Below are 26,383 nucleotides of genomic sequence, written 5' to 3'. Positions count from 1 at the left end.
TCCTCTACTCTGCTTTGGTGACACCCCACCTGGAGAGCTGTATCCAGCTCCGTGGGGAACCTCCAACGTAAGAAGGATGTTGGAATGAGTCTAGAGGAAGGCCCCAAAGATGACCAGATGTCTGGAGCACTTCACCTATGAGGGAGGGCTCTTCACCTATGAGGGAGGGCTCAGAGAGTTGGGGTCTCAGCCTGGAGAAGAGAAGGCTCTGGGGAGACCTTATAGCAGCCTTCCAGTACCAAAGGAGGCTGTAAGAGAGCTGGGGAGGGACTGTTTACAAGACATGTAGTGAGAGGGCAAAGGGCAAAGACTTTAAACTGAAAGAGGATGGATTTGGGTTATGTATTAGGAAGAAATTCTTCCGTATGAGGGTGGTGAGACATTGGGAGAGGTTTCCCAGAGAAGTTGTGGATGTCCCATCCCTGTTAGTGTTCAAAGCCAGGTTGGATGGGGCTTTGAGAAACCTGGTCTAGTAGAAAGTGTCCCTGCCCATGGTAGCAGTTCAGAGCTAGATAAACTTTAAGGTTACTTCCAATACAAACCGTTCTATGAATCTGCAAAATGTCAGTTGAAGACACAGCCAGGATGTGCATGTAATGGTAACCCCTTGTAGTGGTTTGGTCCAAGATACTCATTACTGTTTATCTTCTGTGAGATAAGAATTAGGAGAAACACAAAGCAGGCACCAAACTTGAAAGAATATAAAGAAGTTTATTAACAGACCTAAAAGAAGAAAAAAAAAAAAATACCACACCTTCAGAACTCTCCTCCTCCCCCCACCTTCCTCCCTTTTCCCACTGACAATGTAAAAAGACAACCCTTGAGATGTTCAGTCTGTTTACCACTTCCATAATAACCTTGTTCAGCCCATTTAGAAAGAGAAGTCTCTTCTTGCTCGTGCTATGAAAACATTATCACAATGAGACAGCCGCCCACTTCCAAATATTGTTCAGTCCATTTAGGAAGAGGAGTCTCTCTGCTCGCATGCAAGTCCCTTCCCCCGACTTGCAGCTTTTCCCGCAACTGCTTTCAAGGGTCCACTCTTGAAGGTTTTTGGGGTACAATTTTAAGGTTGAGCTGTTCAGAAACAAAAGTTCTCTTGACCCATCTCTGGGAGCATTTCATCTCTAAGAACAGAGGCCCTTCTCCTTCCCTGGGAGCAAAGGGTCTTCCTCATCTTCGTCTTTAGGACTATCTCTGGGAGCATCTCTAGGAACTGAGGTTTCTCCTTTCTCATTTGGAGCAAAAGTCCTCATCTGGTCCATCTCTCCCTGTCCAAACTTCTCATGAAATTACAGCTGCATCAGCATCTGCCTATCTCAGCGCAGGTGCCTTTGCTAACAAGCACGAGTTGAACACTCCACCCCCATATCTTCATGAAATTACAATGGGTACTCTGACATATCATAGCTTCACAACAGAATTTCAGCTTTAAGCATCTCCTCTTTCGCTTCCCTCAGGTTTTCAGCTCTTCACAGCAATAAAAGGGTTAATCTCACCTAGGCCTTGCAGCTGGAATGTGGCTTATTGCAGTGGAGAGGGAGGGGAGCCGAGCCGCTCCGGCTGCCCACAGCAGGGCTGTGGGGGAGTTTCCGCAGGTGGAACAGGGCCCATTGGCTCCAGGATGGCCGTGGCCCAGCCCGGCCTGGCCCGAGCAGGGCCTGGGCTGGGCCCACTGGCCCCCACATGGGGCCCGCAGCCACCTGTCCCAGCACCAGAAACGAGAGAGAAAGAGTCTGCCTCAGGGTTTACTATTCTTAAGTGTGGATCACAGAGGCGGTCACAATTTTAAGTGGCTCAAAGAATTGTCCATATTCAAACTGGCCAGCTGATAGGTTCTGTTAGGTCATAGAGGAAGCTGTAAGTGCTCCTTTGCAGGAACATCACTTCCGAGACTATGCTTGCTAACCCATGACACCTCTACACTGCCAGAGCTGTTGGGCCAGCAGGGTCTGCAAGTGCCTACAGCAGGAAATGTAGTTTTCACTGAGTTGGATATGGGACTGCCCCTCTGCTCAGAGAGAGACTAACTATCCTCTCTTTCCATCCTGAAGACAGACAACACAGATGAGGCCTTTCAGGAGCCTGCCTCCCTTTCCCAGGCTCTCACAGTGCCATACTCTGCCTGCTCTCTTCTGCCTTCAAACCATGAATGGGAGAGGCAGAACAGATCCTGAACCCAGGCAGGAAGGGCAGGCAGCCACCAGACTCCTTCCTTCCCCCAGCAGCACCTGAGCCACCCGAGCCAGGTCAGGGACCAAGCACATGCCAGTGCTATGCAGCTGAGGCAGCAGAGCAGTGTAAACCCCAACGAATGTGTTGTGCCTGTGCAATCACACATTAGAAGAACATCTGCAGCAAGACAGAGTATCAGAATACTGGTGCTGACTGCCTACTTTTTGTCTCTTTTTAAGTAAGACACCATGCTTGTACTATGCAGCGTATTTAGACAGGAAAAAGTGATTGGCAGACACAAGAGTTTACTACCTTGTAGAAAAACCATGAGATGGACGAAATACAACCCATCTCTTTTCTGTAGTGTTTTCTCTGCTGATTTTTCACCAGAAGTCCAGGATTACTTTAACAGACATGTGAGATATTGCCCATTACCCACCATCTGGAAAGGACCAAAGCATTCAACAACTGGCACAAAAGTGTATTCAGACACGATACACACAAATGTACATTTATTTATGTCTTTCATAGAAGACAGTTATTATTTAAACAGCAGATAAGTCACTAAAAAATTTATTTTCTTGTTTGTTTTTGTTGTCTCAAAGGGGAAGTCAATGGTACACGTGCCCTTTAAACTGTGCAGCTGAACTTTATCCAGTTCTTAAGATGACTGTGCTTCAGCGAAGCAGCAGAGTGCCAGATAAACCTCCAGAGCAAGTGAGCTGCCATCACTGGCCCAGATAGTCACTGCAGTCACTTCATATTGGATAAAGGAATGGGTTGAGGTATATAGCTGAAATTATTGTAATTGGGATTTTTCCTGGCATACCCTCTTTAATAATTCAAAAACAAAAATTTGAAAATTATCCTGTATCTGTGTTAACAATAGTATCCATCCAATTAAGACATTTTCTAGATTTCATAAGTAGCTGCTGCTGCCTCAGTTTTGATATGAAGCAACTTCACCAAAACTGGATCAGCTATAAACAGCAAGGTCATGTCTTGCCAGTGTGAAGAGAACAGTGGGTTCCTCATAAACTTGGATTTACCCTGGGAGAAGACAAGGTAATAAGACAAATATGGCTTAGTTCAGTGGGATTGTGCACAGAGGGGTGAGCAAAGAATCTATGGCAATTTGAATAGTGCCAGGAAAAAAGATCAGCAGATCTATGATGTCTGGAAGATCTACAATGCCCTGAAGAAGCCATCGCCCAAATTGCTAGTAAGTAAAAGGTCAGAATGAAAAAAATCACTGGAAGAAAAAAAAAAAAAGTCTTGGTTCCATACTTGCATCTGGATTGACTTTTAGATGTATCTTTTTAGCAGACAAAGGGGAACAAGAACAAATCAGGCTCTATATCATATAGATTCTCAACACAAAACATTATACAAAATATATGGATAATATGAAAATGAAAGCAAGTCCATCTTGCTCTTGATAATTTTCTAGTCATTCACAAATGTCAGTGAAGTGTCATCTGGGACCCAGGTAAATTATGCCCTTGGGATTTTGTTCATATTTGTTCTTGTTTTGCATTTGTCTGCATGACTATATAGTCATGCAGTTTCATAAACTTTCTAAAATCTGTCTTCAAGCAATTTACATTTGTTGCCTGGGGTGTACTATTTGGAAGACCACTAGAATAATTTTTTTCCTTCCTAATCTAAATTTATTAATGATAAATGAGTGTTCAGTCTGATCTTTGAATCGTGCTTTTCAACCAGAAATTGGTCTTTTTTGGAAACACTGAGATAAGACTATAAATTAGTCTAGTTAAAGAGGAAATCTGCACTGGAAAGCTATGAGTCTATTGCTAAAAGCAGACAGACAGGCTTTCCAAATATACCCAGAGAATTGCACAACTGTTTTGCACATAGAAGCTGTGGGATTTGAGTACATTTTTATGCTCTGAAAACTCTGAAAATGTTCTGCATCCCTCTAAGGATGTACCTTCTCTTCACCACCTCCTGAAGGAGTCTCATATACATAGAGAGGTGGAGAAGCAAGGAAAAATCCACAGAAGTTTTCACAAGGGAAATGCTTTGGGAAAGAGGCACAATTACCTGTCACCATCTCCTGGTTCTGTTACTGAATTCTGAAAGAACTTCCATACTCTTTGCTCTTTCTATGTCATGTAAATAGGGCACAAGCCTCTTGTATCTGACTTTGGCGAAAGCCACAGAGGGAGGTCAAGTCATCTGAGCTCTGAGGTTTGGCCCTAACTCATTAACTTGAAGGAAGTCATCTGGCTGTCTGTTGGGCTGCTCTGTGCTTAAAACTGGTCCTGAGTCCAACTCTTAATGGATCAGGATGTTTAATGCTGATCATTCTCTTTGTCTCCAGGTTCTCAGTGTATTAATTGCATATGACCACAGGACCACACAATAACAAAGTTTCTAAGATCATGCCAAAAGCACAGAAGGAGGCTGACATATCTGTGCAAGATGATCCACAGAGAGGTTGTGGCCAAACTGGGACCCCTTACTGCCAAGCTCGTTTGTGAGCTACTAGTGCCATCTCACTTGGCCATCCTACTGGGAATTTCCAAAGAGCTGACTTGCAAATGGATCTTTCTACAGGGCATTCACCTATACCACACATCAACTCAGAGGCTGACCTGGCTCAAAGGACCTTTACTATGACACAGCCCCAAATACCCTATGACAATTGCCTTAAAATAAAAAACTGGGTCATTCCTGCAGTCATATTCATGTGAGCAATTGTTATGCACTGAGGTGTCATTACACGAATGGACTATTTTCATGAGCAAGTGTTTGAAACTCTCTCCCCAGGAGAGAAGGTGCATCCCTTCAACTTCTCTCTTCTTCTCACAGGGCCTCTGTTTGGTGTAACATATATATACTTGAACTATAAAGCCCACCTTTCATGTGGTCTGTTCAGTTTTCCAATTGACTTCAAAGAAAGGTCTTATTAAAGACACTGTGAGAGGTTTGAACCCTGTCAGGAATGCCCCCTGTGAGTTCAAACCACATAACTTTGCCCACTAGGCTCATTACAAAAAGCAAGTTGAACCTATGGCTTTCTGAATTCACCTGAGAAGCCAAGATTGGAGCACAATAAAGAAGGGCAGTGTGGTTCTCTTGATATACCCAGGTACAGCTCCATTAACATCCTCAGGAGGTATTGTATCTATAGATAGAAGGAGCAATTTTCAGATGTGATACCGAAAACTCAGGTGTCTGTATCTCTGCCAACTTTAAATACTACATTAAACATAGCTTTATGTGTCATGTGTTTAAATTTAGACACCCTAGTTTTAAAGATGAACTTATAAAGATGGCAATACATATCTAAGAGAAGACAAAAATGCTCACTTAGAGTACTTCTGACTTCTTAGAAATACTTTTTAAATCATTATAAAAGGCCATGGAAATATTCTTCCTACTTGCATATGAAAAAGACTATCTGGTAAAAATAACATTACCAGAATTTAAGGGGGTGATCTTTATTTTCTACTAATGCCAATTTAGTAAAGTGTCTTCTTGATTTACATAATATCATGAATAGCACTTCCTGAACTGTTCACGACTGAGAACAGGATAACCAGGAAATGGCTCCAATTACAGCCATCACAAAATAAAGCAGTGCGCAGGCAAGAGTTTAAGATTCCTCACAGTTTTGCATGTTATGTCACTCTCACCTAGACAAAAAACCTGGAAACTGCTACCAAATCTGTACAGTGGCACTTTACACTTTTTCTACATGGTTGAAAGTACCTCATAATGTACTCAGCTAAATCACAGATAATTAGGCTCTGTTGTTTAATTCAGCACAACATAATGCTGTTATATCACTTCAGCATAACCGGTCAACTGGCTCTGTGTCAGAGCAGAGACACTGCTTAAAAAATGCAAATGAGAAAGCAGTCCCATCATGTGGAGCCAATTCAGAGTATTTTGGTTATTATAAGCAGAATAGATGGAAAGGTTAAGGAGTGTGAGATTTTTATCAGGGAACAAGATCAAATCAAGCAAATCAGATACAGGTCTATCCCTCCCTCTGTGGGTGTGTGTCTGGAGAGGAGGGTTGAAAACTCCATTTTTGTTATTTCTGTCTCGTAAAAGGAAAGCATGAGGCAAGTACTGATCTCATCTGTATTCTCAAATCTTACTGACTCGCTCAAACTCTTCTGCAAAGTTTGCCAACAAAAAGCTGACAAAACTTTAAGACAAATCTTTAAGAAAATCAATGCCAAATAATTGCCCAAGCCATAAGAAAGAATAAACTTGCCAGTACATTATGTTCTACCAACATTGTGGTGAGTTGTAAACCTAAAATCCAGGGGAATGAAACAGCTCTTATCGTGCATAGTAGGCTTTATATAACAGCAGGCAGCACAAATCATTTTTCCACTGCAGTTCAATAGCTAGTCATTCTTTCTCTTCTATATTCAATTCTGCACCAGAGCCATGACTTAAATGCTATGCTGCTGTCAGTTAGTTGGCTGTCCTTTCCTGGTCTGCCAAAGGAGATGCTTACAAATGAAGCTATTGTCCCAGTAATCAGGCATCTCCTGGTGGGACAGTATATGATAAATTTTTAAGGACGTGGCTGCAGCATAAAACATGCTCTATTTTACATCAGACATTGTCACACAATTCTTTTTGTTCACTATTAAGATTTGAGTATTGTTGGACAACTCAAAGGTGTCAGAATTATAGGAGACCCAAGGTGTACCTTGCGATGTAACACTGTAGGCTTATGGATAGTATCAACTATAAATTGCAAGGACACATATAATCTAGTTCCTGAAGCAAGTCTAAGAGGCATACTGAGTATTGACAGAATTTATTAATTTGACAGTACTTGCCCTGAAAACATGGATTCCTTTTAATTCTGTTCCAAAGAAGTTTTTTTAATGCCTTACTCAAAGCTAAACGTCTTCCCATATTTAAGAACAAGCAAAAAGCTATTTCTTGACATGTGTGTATGGTTTAACTGGTATTTCAGGTACAAGTCTAACACATGAGGTAATTGCAAATTTTTCAAATAAAAATGTTGAAAACCACAAGTGATAAAAGTCATTTGAAAGTCAGTATTTCTTTCAAAGAATACTGGTTCCAAACTTGAAAACAAGGCCCAGATACCCACTTTCTGTTTCCGTGGCAGCCACAGAATCTAGATCTGGGTTCCACCAGTAACAACCCCTCCTCATAAACATAAACATAACAACCCCTAAAAGCAATTTTACCATAAGCCACTTTAGGAAAGAATGTTACTGACTGATTAAAAAAAACCTCCATTGTCAAGATCTTTCAAACTGAGAAACAAGGGCTGATCAACCTATTCAAGTAAAATGGATCGTGATACAGAAACACAGAGGGTAGTCAGTGCCTTATATTCAGCCAGTGCTGGACAAAGCACATTTTACCATGGATTATGCTGCACGAGTGCCATGGTATTGGCTCCTGCAAGTCAGTGGATACAACAATTTTTCTCCCTTTGGGCTAGAGATAAGACATTCCACTAGTTCTATAGTACTAGGGGAATATTTTCCAAATTTCATTTTCCTGTAGAATGGTTTTCTGAATCACGAGGTACAACTTCTGAAACTTTCAAACCACACCTTCAAGCCCAAAGCATTTTCTTCTTAGGCCAGCCATTATTGCAGGTATACAGTAATGATGTGATTCTTGTCTCATTGGTTTATAAAGCTGTATTAAAACATTTTTGCTAGTTCTTTTGTTCTTTTAAAATGTTCTTTTTTTTCTTCAGCATCTAACTTTATCCCTTGCAGATAGACTGGTCACTTCAGGTGTTATGATGTGAGATTTATCAGGAAGAGGGGTAATTCCTAAAACTGAATGCTGGTGGTCCAAACTGCTGCTGAAGGGCACAGAGGGAAAGAAGAAATTTTTGTTGTATAGGACAAGAGTTATCAGTACTCAACAGATAGCCAGCTCAAGCTTCCTGAAAGACTTAGTACAAGACTCTATGCAGGGAATAACCTAAAACTTACACTCATTAATATCCTTAAGTTCCCCAGGGCATATATACAACAATAATCTTATATGGAGAAGCAGAAAGCTGAGACCTTGAAAATTGCAACTTGAAACAGAAGCATTAGGAATACCACCATGTTCTGTGACTCGAACCATGATGAGACATCTGGAAATTTTTAGAACTCCTAGTTCAATTCCTATTCAGCTCTCAGATTGACTTTATGGCTCAGTAATTTCTGACTAATGTTTTCTTGTAGTCCTCTCGCCAACTGTATGGAAAGACAGTGATTCCATTCTTGACTATTTTCCTATTGCTTTATGATGCTGAAAAATATACTGATAATAATCTCTGTCTTTTCTATTGCCACACTGTCTGCCTGACAAAAAATTCTTAACAATGTGTTCACTTAAGATTTTAGAAGCAAAGATTTTCTCTGCATCAACAAGCAGAAAAATTATTTTGTGATTTTCGTCTACATATTTGCCACTCTGTTTAAATCAGTAGATACATCTTTGAATTCTCATGAGACTATCAAAGAGCTTAATAATGCAGTTACATGTGGGTTATGAAAGCCAAAATATTCTTTCAATAGGTGTTGAAATAAGTTTCATCAGTTCTTCCAGTTACTTCCCACAATTCTTAACCATGTTCTCTACAAATAACATATCCACAGACACACCACAATTTTATAGAGATCCTGACTTATTGATGTGAATGGTCCAAGACAACAGTGTTGAAAGATATATGTCCATTTGGTTAAGCATGAAGTAAGACAAGAAGGCAAGTAATTTTTGAATAGACAACCTGTCTTTAGTAATGAGTCTTCAGCATCAAATAGGAGCGTATGAACACTCTTACTGACATTTTAGTTCAACATCTCAAATATGACAGACCAAAGACATAATTTATTAACAGTTGGCAGTCTGGCACTGACTGGGGTCCAACTTTTACTGCAGTGTGCTCTGATTTTTTTCTCTGTTCTTTCCGATTATTTTGACTTTCAGAAGAGCTTTGTCATTTGCTAGTACACTACTCTAATTCCAGACTTAGTCTTGATTGCATATTAAACACACTACATACACAACTAAAAATATTTTTAAACATTACTGTACCAGGAAAACAATAGGTAGAAATAAGCAATCTTAGGCAAGGCTTAATTCTTATGTCTTAGTTTTTATCTTACAAGGATTAGTGTTTCGGTCAGACTTGTCATTGTGCCCATCTAGATCCAGTTTTGTACTTAAATTATTTTTGGGTAATGTTTCTCCATAAATGCTTCAAGATGTTCAATCTCGAGATTGTGGCAACCTACAGGTCTTTCAGAAATAACTGATAGTGGAATGCTACAATTTCTTTTTTTACCTCCTGAGATTAAAGTTTAAGCAATATCTCAAACAGAACAGTAGGATTATAAAGTCAAATGAGGATATAAATGACAATCCTGAATTAGATAAGGACTGAGACTATTTATGAACTCACTATCCTACCCAAGCAGAAAAGATCAGGTAAGCAATCTCTCATGGGTCTTCAGATCCTGGATAGGCTGCATCATGATATCTCAGTATCTCTCCATACATGCAGAACAACCTAAACAACTTCACAATTTTAGAAGCTTCTCTTCAGACTAAGAAAACACATCTTCTCCATTTTTGCCAGGAATCAAAGGGGAAAGAGTAAACGTAAAGCTCAAACTATGCAGCAAAAAGGACGGGGGGAAAAATGGTAACATTTCTTTCCTTCAGAAGCCACACTTTTTTTTACATTAGAGGGTATCGAAAATTTGGCTCCTAAATCCTGAATTTACCTTGCCACAAATTTGCTGGCCAAAGAGTTCTCAGATATCCTGACAATGCCATGGGTTCTTATAGCTGAGCAGTAAAGAATAATAACGGCAAGTGCAGATGAAATATACATGAGTGATAAATTCTGGATTTGCCACTCTGGCAGCATATTGCTTTTATGACTGAGATCCAGGTTACTTTAAGCCAGGCCATTTCAATTCAGTTTGGAGAAGAAAGACTATGAAAAAGACTGTTAACCTATTCTTCTATACTGATACAATTTTTCTATACTGATAGATGAAACAGCTTTGAATCAACAAGTTTAGGACACCTTGATTTTATTTCTTTTCATTTTACAGAGAGGGAGTAAAGAACATCACCACTGATTTGCAGTGAGGTGGATCAATACAAAACAGTAGGCCAGGTCCATTTAATGCTTGAGGTTCAAATATCTATGTTTGAAATGTCAAAGAGCACCATAAGAGTGAATGATACAGTGAACATATCAATTAAAATGCTTTGTTTTTATCAAATGGTGGCAAGACATCAGTGCTCTTCTCATTCTTTCACTATTAACACTTGATTTTTATCCTTTTTTACTGAGTGTACCTTGCAATTGTTTTTTAATGAGAGATCTTAATAAACATTCATGAAAACATCTCTCCGTAGTACACAGAAAGCAGGCTTAGTACACTATGAAGGTCCCCTCACAATTCTGTTAACCAAGAAATTTTTTTGGCTGGGGCAATATAATGCTTGAGTAAAATTACCTCAAACATTTGTGTATTGGTCCAACCTGTGAACACTAAGACTAAGCTATCTACTGATGTACAAAGAACCTAGGGGACACCTGGACTAGTAAGTCTTGTGCCCATTGGTCTTGATCATCAACTCTTTCTTTCAATTGAAAAGGTCATCAAAAATCTTCCTTAGTGACCTATTTTGTAGTGTAAAATATTGTTCCCTTCAAGGAAATGATTGCTTTCTTCCTCTAATTAATTTCCTAACTTCAGAAGCTTTAATTATTATCTGCTTTAATGCAATATACTTTCCCCATCTTTCAGCAAAAATATGGTGTTCGCAAATACACTTGAATAGCAATTCATTGAATGTTACATCACTATGAATATACCAGCTTTAGAAAGCCATTACAGAGGGACTTCTCAGTGTGGTGACACAGCACAGTGTGAGTGATAGAAGTAAAAAAGCTTCTGTTTTAGTGCTGAACAAAAATCAGATATCAGCTCAATGAAGCCACACTCTGCCTAACTCAGGAAATATCAAGAATGTCCAAGTCCCTGTGCTCAGCCATCCATTCAGTTTTCCATATGTACACAGTGTACTTAAACCAACAATGGTTGTACACCCTCAGGAAATAAGCCCTCCAAAAATCTGAATATATCACAAGACTGCAGTCAGAACTGTCGTCTATGAGCTAAAAAGCAGATTTCTATTGCTAATGGAATACAAGCTATGCATTAGAAATCTGCACCGCAGATAAAGGATCTGTAGTAAAAATGAAAGAAGAAATGTTGTCTTCATTAATTCTATATATCATTTATTTTAAAATGCAAACATACTCTATGCTTTCACCTGATAGAAGCTTTAAAACGAAGATTTAAATCTGATAAATACACAGTTGTAAATATACATACTAGTAAATACGGTTTTCAGTTAAGTTTTTTTACAATCATTGTCTTTTTAATGACATAGCATATGTAAAAATGTTGGATTCTAAATTTATTCTCAAGTTTCACACTAATATTGCAAAGGAACCCTGAATACAGTGGAAACATCTACTTCTTACTCAACAGAGGAATTCAATGATACATATATGAGTGTATAAAGAAATATATATGTATGTGTATATACACACACACAAACATTTTGGAAATTCCTCTCATATGCAAAGATTTTTGAAGTATTTCTCTATGATACATGGTCTCTTGACAAGTCAGTGTGTACTTCCACACTTTCACAGTACAAATACACTGCCTTAAAGTACAGAGGTTGTACAAATAGCAGAGAGGTGGAAAAGATCTCAGCCATCCAGTGCATCTTCCAGATGATACAAGGTTATTGCCTCCATCATGTTTTTTCTTGTTTGTCTAAGTCTAGCTAAGTATCCTTCCACCACATGCTACAGATTATTACACTTCCTAGTGGACATCACTCAACTTTTAACTTTACAGCCGAAAGTTTCCTATTCTTTAAGTCATCCTCATCTCTCACTTTATTCTTTTGTGCTAGTTGATGTCCAGTAACAGAGATGATGTATCCTTCTTTCTTTTCTTTCTATTTTTTTTTTCCTCATCCCTGCACCGGTTTCCCTTTCTCTATGGCATCATTTATGGCTTTCTTCTATTCCCTTTCAAGTCTTTCACAGTCTGTGCCCTGGCCACCCTGTCGTTTTTCATTCAATGAAAGTGGATACACTTCCTGCCAATCAACACTTGATGTGGTCTTCAGCACCAAATTAATAATTTTTCGAAGATTTTCATGCTTTCTCTCTTCACGGATTGTCCATCTTTTTAGCTCACTTGGAATGTGCTCCACACAAACAGAAAATTCTCATCATTTCCCTCCTTTAAGCACTCTTTTATTGCCATACATAAAAAGTAGCAGAGAGAAGGGCTGTGCTGACTGATACAATTGCCTAGTGTGCCACTACTGTCTTTGATTATCTTCAGTCCCCATGTTCCTCTCCCTCACACCACTTTTTGACAATCTATGGCCCCTGTTGCCTCTTAGCCATTAAAGATTTTGGATCAAGGTCAAAATTTTTGTTGTTTTCCTCTCTAGTTTCCTGGGCAGCAGTCAAGGCTGCTAGACACCATGTCAATATAAAATAGAAATACTAATTATTAATATTCATTGACCTCTTCTGTTTGGAAATTTACGAGTACAAGTCATGCTTACCATGCACTATATACAAGCCAAAATGTCTTATCCCAATTATACCAATAGGATAATTCTAGTCAAATTATAATCTTCATACTTAATCTAGTGAGGTAGAACCTTGTTAGTTTTCTTTTACTTTTGTTGCCCTTATTTCCATTTCTCTAGACCCTTTGAGGTGATTCGCAAAATCCTTGTGGTTCTGTATTAACAACATTCAGTCTTCTAACCTGAACATCCCCTAGTTTATCTAGAGAAAACCCAGGAGAAAAAATATTAGAAATTATCAGTAGTTTGTAGCAACAAGAAATACTTTTTCCTCCCAGCCTGAAAGGAAATCTAATGAGAGGCATTAATAGCAGTAACACTGCTTCCCTCAGAGAATCTGGAAGTGACCAGTGTCAGATGTAAATGAATATTTTTTTATTAGGTCAGGGAAAATTTCATGAAAGGAACTGTAGCTGGGCTACAGTAGGTTGCAATGTAGGTATTGCCTGGACTTCCCACAACTACTACGATTCATATTCCATCACATCAGTTGGCACTACTCAACTTTGAAGCTGATGGATTAAATAATTATCTTTCATTCAGGTTAAATATAAATGAACTAAGATATCTGAACAAGAGTGAGTCACTGTCCAAGGTTATTGCACATGCAGGGAATTTCATTTGAGGAGTATGCAGTAACATGGGACTCAGATTTCAGTAAGGTTATATGGTTATTTGAAATAGAAGGAAACTGGAGAGATGTACAACCATTCAAAAAAGTTAGTGTAAAATCAGCAAGAGATGTTACCTATGTAATGGCCTTGATTGAAAAGGCTTTAGAAAAAGCCCTGGGAGAGAGTGTTTTGGGGCACTTTGGGAAGAGCAAGTCTTGAATCATAGGGAAATTATCTCCAATTGTTGTTTCTCCCATGTTCAAAAATCCAAAGCTTCACACACAGTAACGTGTGGCACAGAGATAACATAAGCAGAATAACTGAGTTGGCATGAAGCTCCATCTAGGCAATGTAACTCCCTTGAGATTAACAGGATCCCATTAAAAAACAACTAACTTCTTTTCTTATTTCCGTTTTTGTTTTTTTATTCTTTTAATGAAAGACACTGCACATCACACTCAGCATTGGCCAGCCCCTAAGGATGTTGTGAGGGACAATACTATGTCATATTACATGCTTTTACAGTGCCTAACACAATGTGGCCCTCAACCCTGAAGGAGGCTTCTAGATACTACCTAAGGACAAATAAATTATAGAAAATACATGTAAATTAACAGGCATTTAACGGTAGTCGAGACACATTGTTATGCTTTTTCCATCTTAAAAACCTTCACTAAAAAAGTATTTTGAACCATTTTCAGGTTTTTTTCTTCCTTTCCTTATAAACAATATCAAAGGGACATACCAGAAGATGCTGCTTAAGCTATCATGTCATATTTCCTATGACGCCAAGGGAATGCTTTCTTTTCCGGCCCTTCCACAGCTGCAGGCAGGGTGGCTTGCAGGGTTTAGCAGGAAGGGCAAAAAGCTCTTTGAATATTGCTGTCCTTTTTTAAATTTTACACTGCATATTGCCTCATGCTCACTTGTCTAAGGATGCAATATGCAGAGCCACTATATCATAGTTTCAATATGACACATTGTGAACCTTCTGGCTTCCAGTCCAGGAGCCAAATGGCATTGTGTATTCCCTCCATTTGGCCTCATTTTCATCTTCCTCCTTTGCACCCAGGCTGACAAGAGGAGCATATGAAGCTTTTTCTCGCTGCTGCATCTTGACCTTGACCTTACAGCTTTAGAAAAGGGTACTTGCATGTGCCGGGCTGCCATTGTCCACAGCCGAGTCCCACTTTCTTTTGACATTAAGCAAGTAAAAGGCCACGTGACAGAGTCCCTTTGCAGCCCCAACATCTCTGTCCTGCTTTCTCCTTTGCAAATGTTTTTGTACTGACTTTTTTTTTCCTCAGGTCAGGCTTACAGCATATTTTGCTTTTTTTTTCTCTCTGTTGTTCCTATCCCCCTCTCCTTTTCCTACACACATACACACGTGCGCGCACGCACGCAGACACACACGCACAGACGCGCACACACACACAGAGGAAAATCTATATGTGTCAGACATTCAGCAAGGGAAAGACAAAGGCACTGAGTTAATTACCCATCATTTACTGCTGCTGAGAAGAACAGATGGTAGCAGGCGATATGTAAATGGCAAGGGGCAGTGAATTATTCGATTTTTTTAGATTAATCGTCGATGACAAAGGAAGTGATTACAAGCTGTGACATTTATACAAATGTATAAAGTACATAATGCTAGAAAAAAAAGGGCTTAATATTATTATGAGGATGTCAGGCATGTGAACACCATTGTCATAATACAAAGCAACACATTTTGTGAGATCCAAGGATCTGCTTTTCTTTGATTTGCAAACTTTAGTAAGTCCTAGCCTCTGGAAATACATATTTCCCAAAATGAATCCATGCTTGACAATCATGAAAAAAAAAAGGTTTGGGTGATTTTGCATATTTCCCACAATGCATAACTCTGCCTAGTCTCAACAGTAGAGCTTATGAGGAATGAAGCTGATGTCGAATCAGCGTGGACTGTAAAATAGAAAAAGGTGCTAATAAAACACATAGACAGGAAATGGAAAATGAAAGGTGATGTTTAAGCTGACAGGCCCTCTGCGAGGACAGGAGGGCAAACAGTAAGGTGGAAGTGAAGACAGAAGAGGGTACTGTTTGTTAACTGCATGTCTGAAAAATAATTGTTTTAGAGACTTTGAAGGTCAGAATGACATAATGTCCGGGCCAGGCCTCGCTGTTTTTACACAAACACCCAACTTGCTCATCCTCAAGGTAGTCTTCTGTATTTTCTGATGTATAAATAATTAATTGGTACATGAGGAAAACAGATGCTTTCTTTTGCAGATCATAGAGACCTCTCCATCATCAAAATGCCTTCAATCACCTAATTATTAAATCTATACGGTGCTAATAATACAGATGGGGGGTGAAGCTAGTGAGCTGCAAATTTTTTTTCCCATTGAAGCATCCCAATCTACTGCATTCCTTGTTTCACATCTTGCAATGAACAACATCAGCAAGGCAAATAGAGGGGAGAGTTTGGTGGCGAGCTTATTTATCCTCCTCAGAAATACTTTCCAATCAAGCAAGGCAAAACATCACCAAAATTACTGTGAAACACTCCACTGTTGTGCATGCTTTGTTGATTATAGAGGGGTGAGGGAGGGACAGAATAACAGTATATTAGTCATCAGTACTGGGTAGTATATTTAAATCTAGCAATCCATTTCATATGAATATTTTTTCAGGACTAAAATGCTGGCTCTACCAATCTGCCCCGAAGAAAGAGAAGAATAAAATGCTGTAGCACACCAGTATTTCCAGTGTGGTATTATTAAAAGCCAGATACTCAAGATAAGCACCAACAGCTAAGCTATTGGCTTCTAAGCTGTTTTTCTTTTTCTTCCTTTTAGATAATGTTACCTCCATGAGATGCAGTTAATGCAATAATGTAGTTTCCACTATGTTCATTAGTGCATATGCACGGTTGGTTAGTACATTTGTCTTTCTCTAAGCAAACATAGCATGGACCCCAGAATAAAAACACATATGTATGTATTGAAACAATTGAGCTGTATTCATTTCTCCTGACTGGAGACACTAAACTGAAAGTATCCCAAATCAGTTCACATTGTACATATCATGTTATCTACTTATTTCCTTGGGATGGGAGGATTATGAGTTAGAGTTGTAACCTGGAGGTGGGGAAATGCAGTCATTTCTCTCTTACAAGGCTAGAAAGCAGAACAAGATTCTCCCTTCCTGAAAATTAAAGAGAAGGAAAACATCCTTCTAATTGAGGAACAGTGAATGGGACATGACGTTGTGAAAATATCTAGGTAAGTGTCAACAGCAGTATTTCTTAACTCTCCCTAGATAAGATGAAATGGTTCCAGTGAGAAAACCCTCACTCCCTCCTCCTCCTCCACCTCTTTTTTTTTTTAAACAAAGGATGGATGATTTATGATGTGGGCATGAGCATATACAGCTTTCTTGTACCTATAGATTCATATTTATGAGATTTTTTAAAAAGCATCATAGGTAGACCATACATTATGGCAGACTTTCCATTATTAAAGTGTTAATGCATTCCAAAGGACAAAAAGCAACATCAAGAGGGAAACATATGTTTTTATTTGGAGAAAATGGCTGAATCTGAATGTGCACCATATCTAGACATCTATTTATACACATTCCTGCAACACAACAAATTCATGAGGGAAGAGAAAATAAAATATCCATGCATTTCTACAGCTTTCCACCCCTTTGGAGATATTTATTTATGAAAACCACAGGTAGTCATTATTTATAGTCCTGATCTTTTTGTTCTTTCATTTTTTTTTTACTAAAACAAAGATGAAATTGGAATTGATTTTTTGAGAGACATTTATACTGAAAGCAGGATCATTTTATATTTTTGCAAGCTGAAGTCTGTATTCATTACTAGGAAAAAAATGTAAGACCAGCAAGCTAAAGTATTTTCATTTGTGGCCCATATTTATTTTATAGGAAGCTTGTCACTGCACCATTGCATAAAAATGGAATTTAAACTATGCTTGCCCAATAAAATGAACTTCAATGCACTACATTCATACACATTGAAATTATACACTGGATATATATTTTTCTTATGTATGTATGTAAACACACATTTGTGTAGAGAGGGTTTTTTGCTTGGCTAGCTGTAGAGTTCGTGTTTAGGCAAGCGCACCTAACAATCACAGACTCCCATTAAGAAGATATGCATATATAATATTTATATGCAGATGTGTATGCTTGCCATCATGCTTCTACAAGCCTGTTTGTTAGTGCTGTTTTCATTTTTTCATTCCAGTGCTGTCCACATTAAAATAGCAGTGAATTTCATCTGCTGTGCGTTATAGAACATATACACTGCAGTCCATCTAACCTGTGAAAGCAGGATATGCTGTGAGACCAGCATCTTTTCAGTCACTGGGAAACAGAGAACCGTAATTAAAAAGTGGAATGGGAAGGCCTATTGTGGCAGTGAAGAGGTGAGTCAGGGCACCAAGACCTTGTTTAGTGAGAGAGGTCAGGCACTGGATAGCAGTTAAACACCCCAGAAAGACTCTAGGTTATTTTTCGCTTTATTGTATGGCCTGCTACAGCTGAACCAGTAATATGTTCAATCTTAAGTGGGATATAATACAAAACCCTAACTAGCTAGGAAAGCAAATATTTTCCCTTAAGTCACTTTAATGTTTATTAACATAGATTTTCATTTTTTCTTTAACATGCACATCTATCTTTTTGTGTTATGCTTAAAATATACATTGTAAGAGCAAATATGACTAAAAAATATTTGGTAAAGGAGTTGTGGCCATATAATTTTATTTTTGGTAGGCTTTAAATATTGTAGGTCATTTAAAATTATCACATTGCTAATATTGCCCTATTCCTAAAATACCTCACAGCGCTCTGGACTATGCCTTTCCGAAAGCAGATAAGCAAGTCAGCCAGCATCAGTATTGCAAAATACCAAACCAAACCAACAACAAAACAGATAGAGTAACACTTAAACGATGTCCCTTTAGGCATTTCTTTCAATGCACTTCAGCTGACTCCACTTCTGTACAGGTTATAGGATTTACTATAGCAACCTTACCCCCCTCTCCAAAAAAAAGTCTAGCTCCCCCTTCTTTGTGACTTAAATCAAACCAATAGAGCCCTCTATTGGTAAAACCCCAGATAGCTACCGAAGTTTCTTTGCAGTAGGGAGCCCATGCCATCATGTCCCAGCTGAAGTCAATGGCGGATGCTTTTAGACTTAGACAGCATTAGCAAAAGACTCTGAGAGAAAAGGTCTGTGTTATTCCCCATGTATGAAATTTCATTTTTCTTCTTATTGCAGCTGCCCTATGTAAGTGGTAATTTTGAAATTTGAGCACAACATCACCACATAAACCTGGAACACACCTAAGAGCACTTTGTTCTCCTTAAAAACATTTCATTTTCTGGAAAGGATGCAGATATATTACACCTGGACCTGATTCAATATTTCCACTTTGATAAGTACAGGATTCTGAGTCAACTCTCAGAAGGTTTTTGGGACATCCTCTTCTGCACAGTCCTACAAATTAATTAAGGCCTTAGGTACATTATAATTAAGGGACCTAAGGCTGAATCACCGCAGCAACCTAAAAATGCATTACTTTTTTTCATTAATAGACAAAAGAGTCTATCAGGAATGGAAGTTATTTCTGCAAAGAAGTGCAAGGAGCTAAAACCAGGCAGTCGTTACAGAGGAGGACTGCTAGGGACTTCAGAGGGGTTTTTCTCAGTTCAGACAGCCAATGTTGAAAACAAACTTTGGTAAGTCCTTATGATTTGGCCCATAATTTTTATCTCACAGTCCAGATATCACAGTTCAGTTCATGACAAAACTACTGCTTGTAGTCACACGGATCCAAGTACTTAAGGAGCTATTGGCTTCATGGACCCCTTCTTGGGGCAGGCTGGAGGGAGGAAGAGATTTTGGAGGAAGATAGACTGTAATATATGACTGGGGTTTTGCTGAGGTAACTGTCCATGTCTTGGCTTCAACGTAGTGGGATTTCATGACCCCCTTACCTCTTTATGTATTTGCATAGAATTATTAAGATTAGTGCTTTTTAAGTATGAAATGGTTGCATTTGCTGCTTAATCATTAAGGCAGGCATTGGCCTATGGAAAGTTGAAAATTATCATTTCTGTTTCGCATATTAAGAACCAAAGCAAAAAAGCTGATTGAGGTTGCCACCAAAGTGGTCTGTGAGTCCACAACATGGCTACACCTGTCCTCCAGTTTTTGGAAATGGGACCTGGTAGGAGAACATGTTTTCCACCCAGAGCTCAAATGGAAGGAGGTTGGTGCACACCAAGGTCTAACACAGATATGAAGATGAGGCATGACCATATCCAGCACACAAGCTAAAAATCTTGGAGCCTTTTTGGGTCTCAAAACTCAGATGTAGTCTGAGGTCAAGGTCACAAGGGAAGGCTGTAGCGGATGCAGCTCCTGAAAACAGACAACAAAGTCTGGTGCTTCCAATTGTTTGGCAGCCCACATGGCCTCTGGCTCCTTCTGCCAGTCCCACATGGTCTAGCCATGTTCTCGCTGAGTCCAGAATCTTTCTGAAAGCCAACATCAGTTTTTTCAGCTGTCCATGAAGTGGATCTGATACATGGAGGTCTGTCCTATACCTGCGCTAGGGCTGCACAGGAAATATTAAACCAGCAGCAAACTCATCCATCTTCATGTCACTTATGCATCTGTGGGAACCTTTACTCTACCCTTAAGGTCAAACCATGTTCTCTCACTTGTTTTCTCCATGTCGGTTGCTTTTTATCTGCTTTCTGTGGGTAAGAAGGGAAAAAATGTAAAAATATTTTATGAACACTTCTAAATGTACAAATTATGTACAAACATCTAATTGTTTAAAAGGTGCAGAGCTTCTTCTATTTTTTTTACTTTTTTTATTTTTTGTGTATGAATTCTATTGAGCAGCAAGAATTAAAATAAGCTGTGGATGCTCGATATACTAAAATGTGCACAAATAATGCTTTCTTTCAAATTAAGTTTGGGTTGTTGCATTTGCAATGTCTTCCAATCACCTTTCTGTGTGACACAAAGATTAACTAGTTCTGGAAAATCATAGGGTCCGCCAGAAAAGGTGACACTGTCAAAACATGAGAAGTTCTTCACTGGACATTTTCTGCCCTTCTTCCTTAATAATTTATGAACATTCTTATATATTCTGTGTAACAGGCATCTCTGTATAACTGTGTGACTCAGCAGGAATTATTTAAATCCTGTTTTGGAAAGACAAAGCCCTGCTATCCTTCTGTCTGAGTACTTGAATATCTCTGTAAGAATTACATGAGAAAGTACGAGGGGAAAGGTAGAAGAGGAAAAATGTCCTTGTGAACTGTAAGCCAACCTGCTATAACAAACCAGTCTACGACTTTGCTTATCAGGCCTTGCAAGCACTCTCTCAGTCTAAGCAAGTTTCTTTGCATTTTCATGGGCATGGGATCTCCTCTACTCTGCTTGGCAGCACAAGGGATGTGACCAAAAAGGGAAAGAGAACAGGAGCTGAACCGATGTGTCTCATTGAATTTTTCCTCTCTGTCTTTGATGTTATATATTGATTTTCCTTTCTACATTTGCCAGACAACATAATGGCCTTTAAAATGTCTAAGGTCTTGGAGAAGTGATTTTAGTTTTTTTTTAATTCACAAACACCTATTTTTTAACTAGGCAAAGATGCCTAATTTTTTTATGAAGAAGTAATGACTTTCTAAAAATTATGTCACTCCACAATTAAACAGAAGAAAATGCCACTGTGTTAAAAACAGCTTGCCTCACACCCCGAAGCTCTTGATGCTATAAACAGAGGAGGCTGGCAGCCTCCAGCTCGCCATCTTCCAGTGCACTGACATGCTGTAGTGATAGCGAGGGATGTGATTGCTGCGTTCACCTGAGGAGAGAGTATTCTGGTGTCTTGTCAGTGTCTGCTGAGAAAACGCTTCCAATTGTCTGATTTCCACCCTGTCAGGAAAATTACAGCTGTCCTTGTTAAATCTCCTCCCTTCTTTTTTGCCCAGAGTGGCACAGGTAACAAATTTGAATGGATACCTTGTGGATGTGACCACTAAAGAAATGCAATAACAATGACATTAAAGGGAATATAATTTCATATCCAGTCTCACAGGGAAAAAATAACAGGAATAAAAGTAAATTAATGTAAACACTGCATGTAATCTCAGATTTGTAATGCACAGGAAAAATAATGTTAAAAAATAATTACGGGATACAACCTTACAGAGGAAGATACCAAAATTATTCTGAAATTGTTTGACTGTGTATATAACTGATGACCTTATTTTTAACCTCTGGAAAACAAAGGCAACCGGAAGCACACATTGCAAGGTTGCACTCGTCCCAGGATAAAATGAAGGAAAGGTGTTGCCTCTCCTTGCAAAGTGTTGTGGAACAAATAAAGGTTAAATCAAGTCACCTGGATGTGATGTGTGCTCAGATCTCACCTCTCTCTGAGTAAAGGGATGCTCACACGCTTCAGCAGACATGACCCTTGCACTCAGACATTGCCAGCAGGGTTCTGAGAACTGGACAAGGACGGGGACTGGCTGGCAAGACGCATCACTAACCACCCCCAGATATGTGCAGAAAGGTCCTCACAGGACAGCCTGCCCAATCCTCCTTCCGAGGAAGCCCTGACCCCTGCCATCACTCCATTTGCTCTCAAGAGGTTACAGTGCTGCTTCATTGCCCTTCTCTTCTGCACACAACCCTCTGGAATGGGCATGCTGGTAACTTTTCTTCTCCCGAACAGGGGTATAACCAGCCTCAGAAGGATTAGATACATTAGTGTCAACAAAATCCAGGAGGAGTCAGAGCTTCAGTGAACAATTTACTGCAGTGACAAAGCACTGGGCAGAGGCAGCAACTGAGCAGCAGATTTCTTATTTGTGGCACCACAGCAGCAGCAGTTCAGCTCAGCCCCTCTGCACCTCCCTACAGTGTTCCCTGTCAGAGTCATGCTGTAGAATATGGCTGCTTCCAAGAGAGGAAAGGGGCAGGCAGGAAACCACAACCGAAGTCCCCACGGATCCCGAGCAGTTTATAATTGCCTGTTGGTAGGTAGGTTCTTCCACGGTGTGCATGTTGCTTAAAGGTCAGTGCACATTGTCCTTAGAATTTCAGGACACATTTGTGCTCTACTGCATGATTTTTATTTCTCTTAGAAACTGGCACAGGGGAAGTAGAGCTGACTTTAGGCTTTAGATGCAGTGTCTGCACCAGGAATGATGACTATTTTTTCTCTCAGGACAGGTAATTTTCATTTCCAGTCTCCCCAGACTTTGGGGAATCTTCTGGTCAGCCCGGGTGAAAAGATACCAAGCTGGAAATTTTTCCATGCTGCTTTTACTGGTTTAGATTGAAATCAACATTGTTTTAACATGTTCATGAGGTTAATATACTGCACTGAGTCGCCGAGAAGGAAAAAGAAGGGCAGAAGAAGACCAATTCACCTGCCAGCTTAATAGCCTGTTTGGATAAGGATAAAAGCAAGCTGTGGTTTTGACTGCAAGCAGCGATGCCCTCAGAGTCAGAGATGTTATTACATACTTGTGATCAATATATGTTGCAAAGCAATGTCATTTTTTTTCTGCTTTAGTCTCTGAAAGGTGCATGTCTCCAAAACACTAAAATAAGTCACAATATAGATAATTACAGGTTCTAAATTATTTACCTATCATGGCTACAGTATGAATGTCATGAAGCCTAAAATTCAAATTATCAACAAGTAAAACATTCAGAAAAAGGACAAATGAAATGTGATCACAACAGATAGCCCTGAATGAGAGCCTACAGCAAATACAAACTGAAGTTACCTTGAAGCTTGAAAAGTGTAGCAGTCTGTATTCCTTATTTAAAAAAAATACTCCATAGGATTTTATGGGTCACAAAATATTTTGACAAGTGGCTGTAAACACTCTCACCTTCTAATTGTCCATGGAAACTATTCATATTTAACCATTAACATACCCAGAGCTGAGAATAATTGCACTGATCAAAAGAAATTTGACATTTATATCAACATTTTTATTTTGAATAATCTTTTGTCCACTGAAGATGAGACAAAGAAAACCTAGCAGGGACAGCAATGGTTTCTTTGTATCATCACTGATGATCTCATTCTAACCACCTTTTCCTTTATTTCCACAAACCTGTCCTTTTTTCCTGCTTCCAGCTCTTCCTCAGAAAACACCACATATTCCAGCATTCTGCAGTTTTTCCACTTCTTCATGAGGAGCACAAACCATTTATCCCCATTAGCCATTTGTGCAGTTCCCATCAGCAAGGTTCAGACAGACTGAAAGGCTCCAAGTCCCATTGCCAATTCATTAAGTTATCCAGTGCCAACCTCTTTCTGTCTCTAACTTTGCTACTCTCTTTGGTACTAGTCCCTAATTTCATGGCCACGTACAGGGCCAGATATGGAAGAAATGTGAAACAGTAAAAAAGGAGATCCACACAATATAAAGAATGTCTAGAAAGGTATAATGTTTCAAACTGCTTAGACTGTTTTTGGTACATAAATTGTGTTCTTTTTCTTAAGACAGCATTGTGATAAATTAAAGCTATTACTATGTGACTAGTTACATCACGTTCTTATAAAATTCAATTGTCACTTGCAAAGTGATATTTATCCTCTTTCGCTTTATGCTGTCAAAGAGACTTAAGTAAAGGCTGCAGTGCTTTAAGTTCCAGCTTTTAGTTTGGGAAAATAGCAGCAAAAAGACAAATAGAGTTCAGTAAGACTGCAGATAAAACTGTCTGGAGCACCCAGGTGAGCTGTGCCACTCCATCTGCACTCTGCTCTCTGTGCCAGGCTGCTTGGCAGGGGAAAGGAACGGACAGGACCCTGCTGTCCAAGCATTGCAGAAGACATGAATCTTGTCAATTTTGGACTGAATTCCCTGCCAGTTATCAAGCAAGCAGCCAGCAAACTGCAGCACAGCACACAGCAATGTGCACACCAGCGCTTCTGTGCCTCACTGCCCTCCCCTGGATGGCGCTTGTTAAGGCATTTCCGTGGGCTCTCCGTCTCCAGGTACTGCAGAGACCATCACCAACAGCACCAATTCACAAGGCTTACTGTATTTACACCAGCTGAAACACAAGCCTATGTTTACATACAATATATATTAGAACAGCTTTAATTTGCGATTCAAAATGAAATCTCTTTCTCTGGACAAGCTTATAGGAACTATAATCTGGTTTCGCAAGGTTCAGGTTCTTTGGATTTCTGTTACTTTAAAGTGCTGAACTCTAGCATTGTCAATTGTATTCTCAAGGGTTTGAATCACTTCCAAGAGATTTTATCACTGTGTACTTCACATTAGGCAGGACTGCAGTCATATTCAAAGCATACTGTAGTGGTGAACAGGAAATAAACAAACTAAAATACATATTTCTTTGTTTCTAACAAGAATATTTTTGCTGGATTAAATTCATATTTGGCAGCTAGTAAAGACATGTTATTTGCTTTTCTCTTAAAATTCTTCTTTTAAGCATCCTGATTTCCTAAATTGTCTCACTCGCTTTTCTCCTCTAATTTTCTTATATTCCTTCTTCAGTTTTGTTCTATTCTTCATCTTATCCACAGCAATTTCTTCCAGTGAAAGTATGAATCAATAACTAGAGCCTTTCAAAATGACACAGAAATGTATTTAAAGGGGGAAAAAATATCTTACTAAAGATAAAACTTCTTGCTGAGATTTTTACTGTCATTTACAGATTATATTCATTTGGTTTCATCAACTTGCAATCAATGAGCCACGGGCATGAAAGTTTACAAGTAAGTTTATCTTAATGTGGAGAAAACCAGAGAGCTGAACTGTTACACTTTTACAGCCTCTAAAGAAGCCTGATTAGAACAGTCACAAATAATATGGATTCTCTGGGGTTCTCCATAAGGGGCTGTGAAAAGCTTAGTTTTGCTCACACATCTGACCAGATTTTGCATCTTTCCTCTCATATAAATTTAGCCAGGCTCTGATAATCTCCAGAGCTGCTATTGAAATGGTCAGGGACTAGTTTATCCAGGCTTCAGTAATCCTACAGCTAGCTCAGAAAGGTGCTCCCTGGAAGCTCAGCAGCAGCAACAGCTGACAACACCTCACCCTTATGCCTTGTCCTTATCCCTGGCTCCAAACAGGACACTGTGACTTCTTCATTAAAGAAACAGTGTCTTCAAGGTCATTTATGAGAGCAACCTAGGGTACCTGAGTTCCCATGTTTGAGGAGTTTGTCAGCCTCTCGTTTGCAGGCTGAGCTACTGTAGTCACTGGTAGATGGCCGTGAGTGTACAGTTAGCCCATCCCAGGTGTAAAGTGATGCAACTTAATTGAACTTTCAATTTAAAGTTAATTGAAAGAGGTTAATGCTAAATCATATTATCTCACAACTGGAATGGGCCAAGCTCAGCAGATGGGCAACAGCTTAGTAAACCCTCTTAATTTCATTTTGTTCTCAAATATATCTGGCCCGATGAATATCATGACTTCACACAGCAGCTATCTTCTACCAGACCAAGGAAATCCCTGTGATGGTAAAATTTTTAGTGGGGAAAGTTGGACCATTAATGGTTTACATACCTGCAGTTTGTTCCTCCAGGAGTCCAGAATACAGGTACGACCGTATGAAACAGGGTACCATTCCAACTTCTGAAAACAAAGCCTTCCCATGTATCTCAAAATAGTCACTTAAAACAGTGCCAGAAACTGATAAGGGGAGCAGACCTCAGACACCACTCCCAGCCCTGTTAAAAAAAAAAAAAATTAGTTTGAGGCTTTGAGCACTTTTACTTTTTTTCCTGGGAGAATAAATGATGACTCAATGAAGAAACATGAGCATTTCTGGGAAAGATCCATTTGTTACCTTT

At 39.3% G+C, this 26,383-nt stretch overlaps 1 long non-coding RNA gene across 2 annotated transcripts in view; it reads right to left on the bottom strand.

Moving 5' to 3' along the window:
• The window catches only part of LOC121668535, a 124,450-nt gene that overhangs the window by 8,733 nt on the left and 89,334 nt on the right, over window positions 1-26,383 (bottom strand). For both annotated transcript variants that reach the window (XR_006017435.1, XR_006017436.1), the window contains exon 3: window positions 26,097-26,260. This is a non-coding gene — a long non-coding RNA (uncharacterized LOC121668535). The remainder of the gene's footprint in view (window positions 1-26,096; window positions 26,261-26,383) is intronic.

Source organism: Corvus kubaryi, unplaced genomic scaffold (assembly GCF_017639235.1).
Source record: "Corvus kubaryi isolate FWS band 111438036 unplaced genomic scaffold, C.kubaryi_AGA036_p1.0 37385, whole genome shotgun sequence".
NCBI classification, from domain to species: domain Eukaryota; kingdom Metazoa; phylum Chordata; class Aves; order Passeriformes; family Corvidae; genus Corvus; species Corvus kubaryi.
This window is presented reverse-complemented; position numbering and strand designations above follow the sequence as displayed.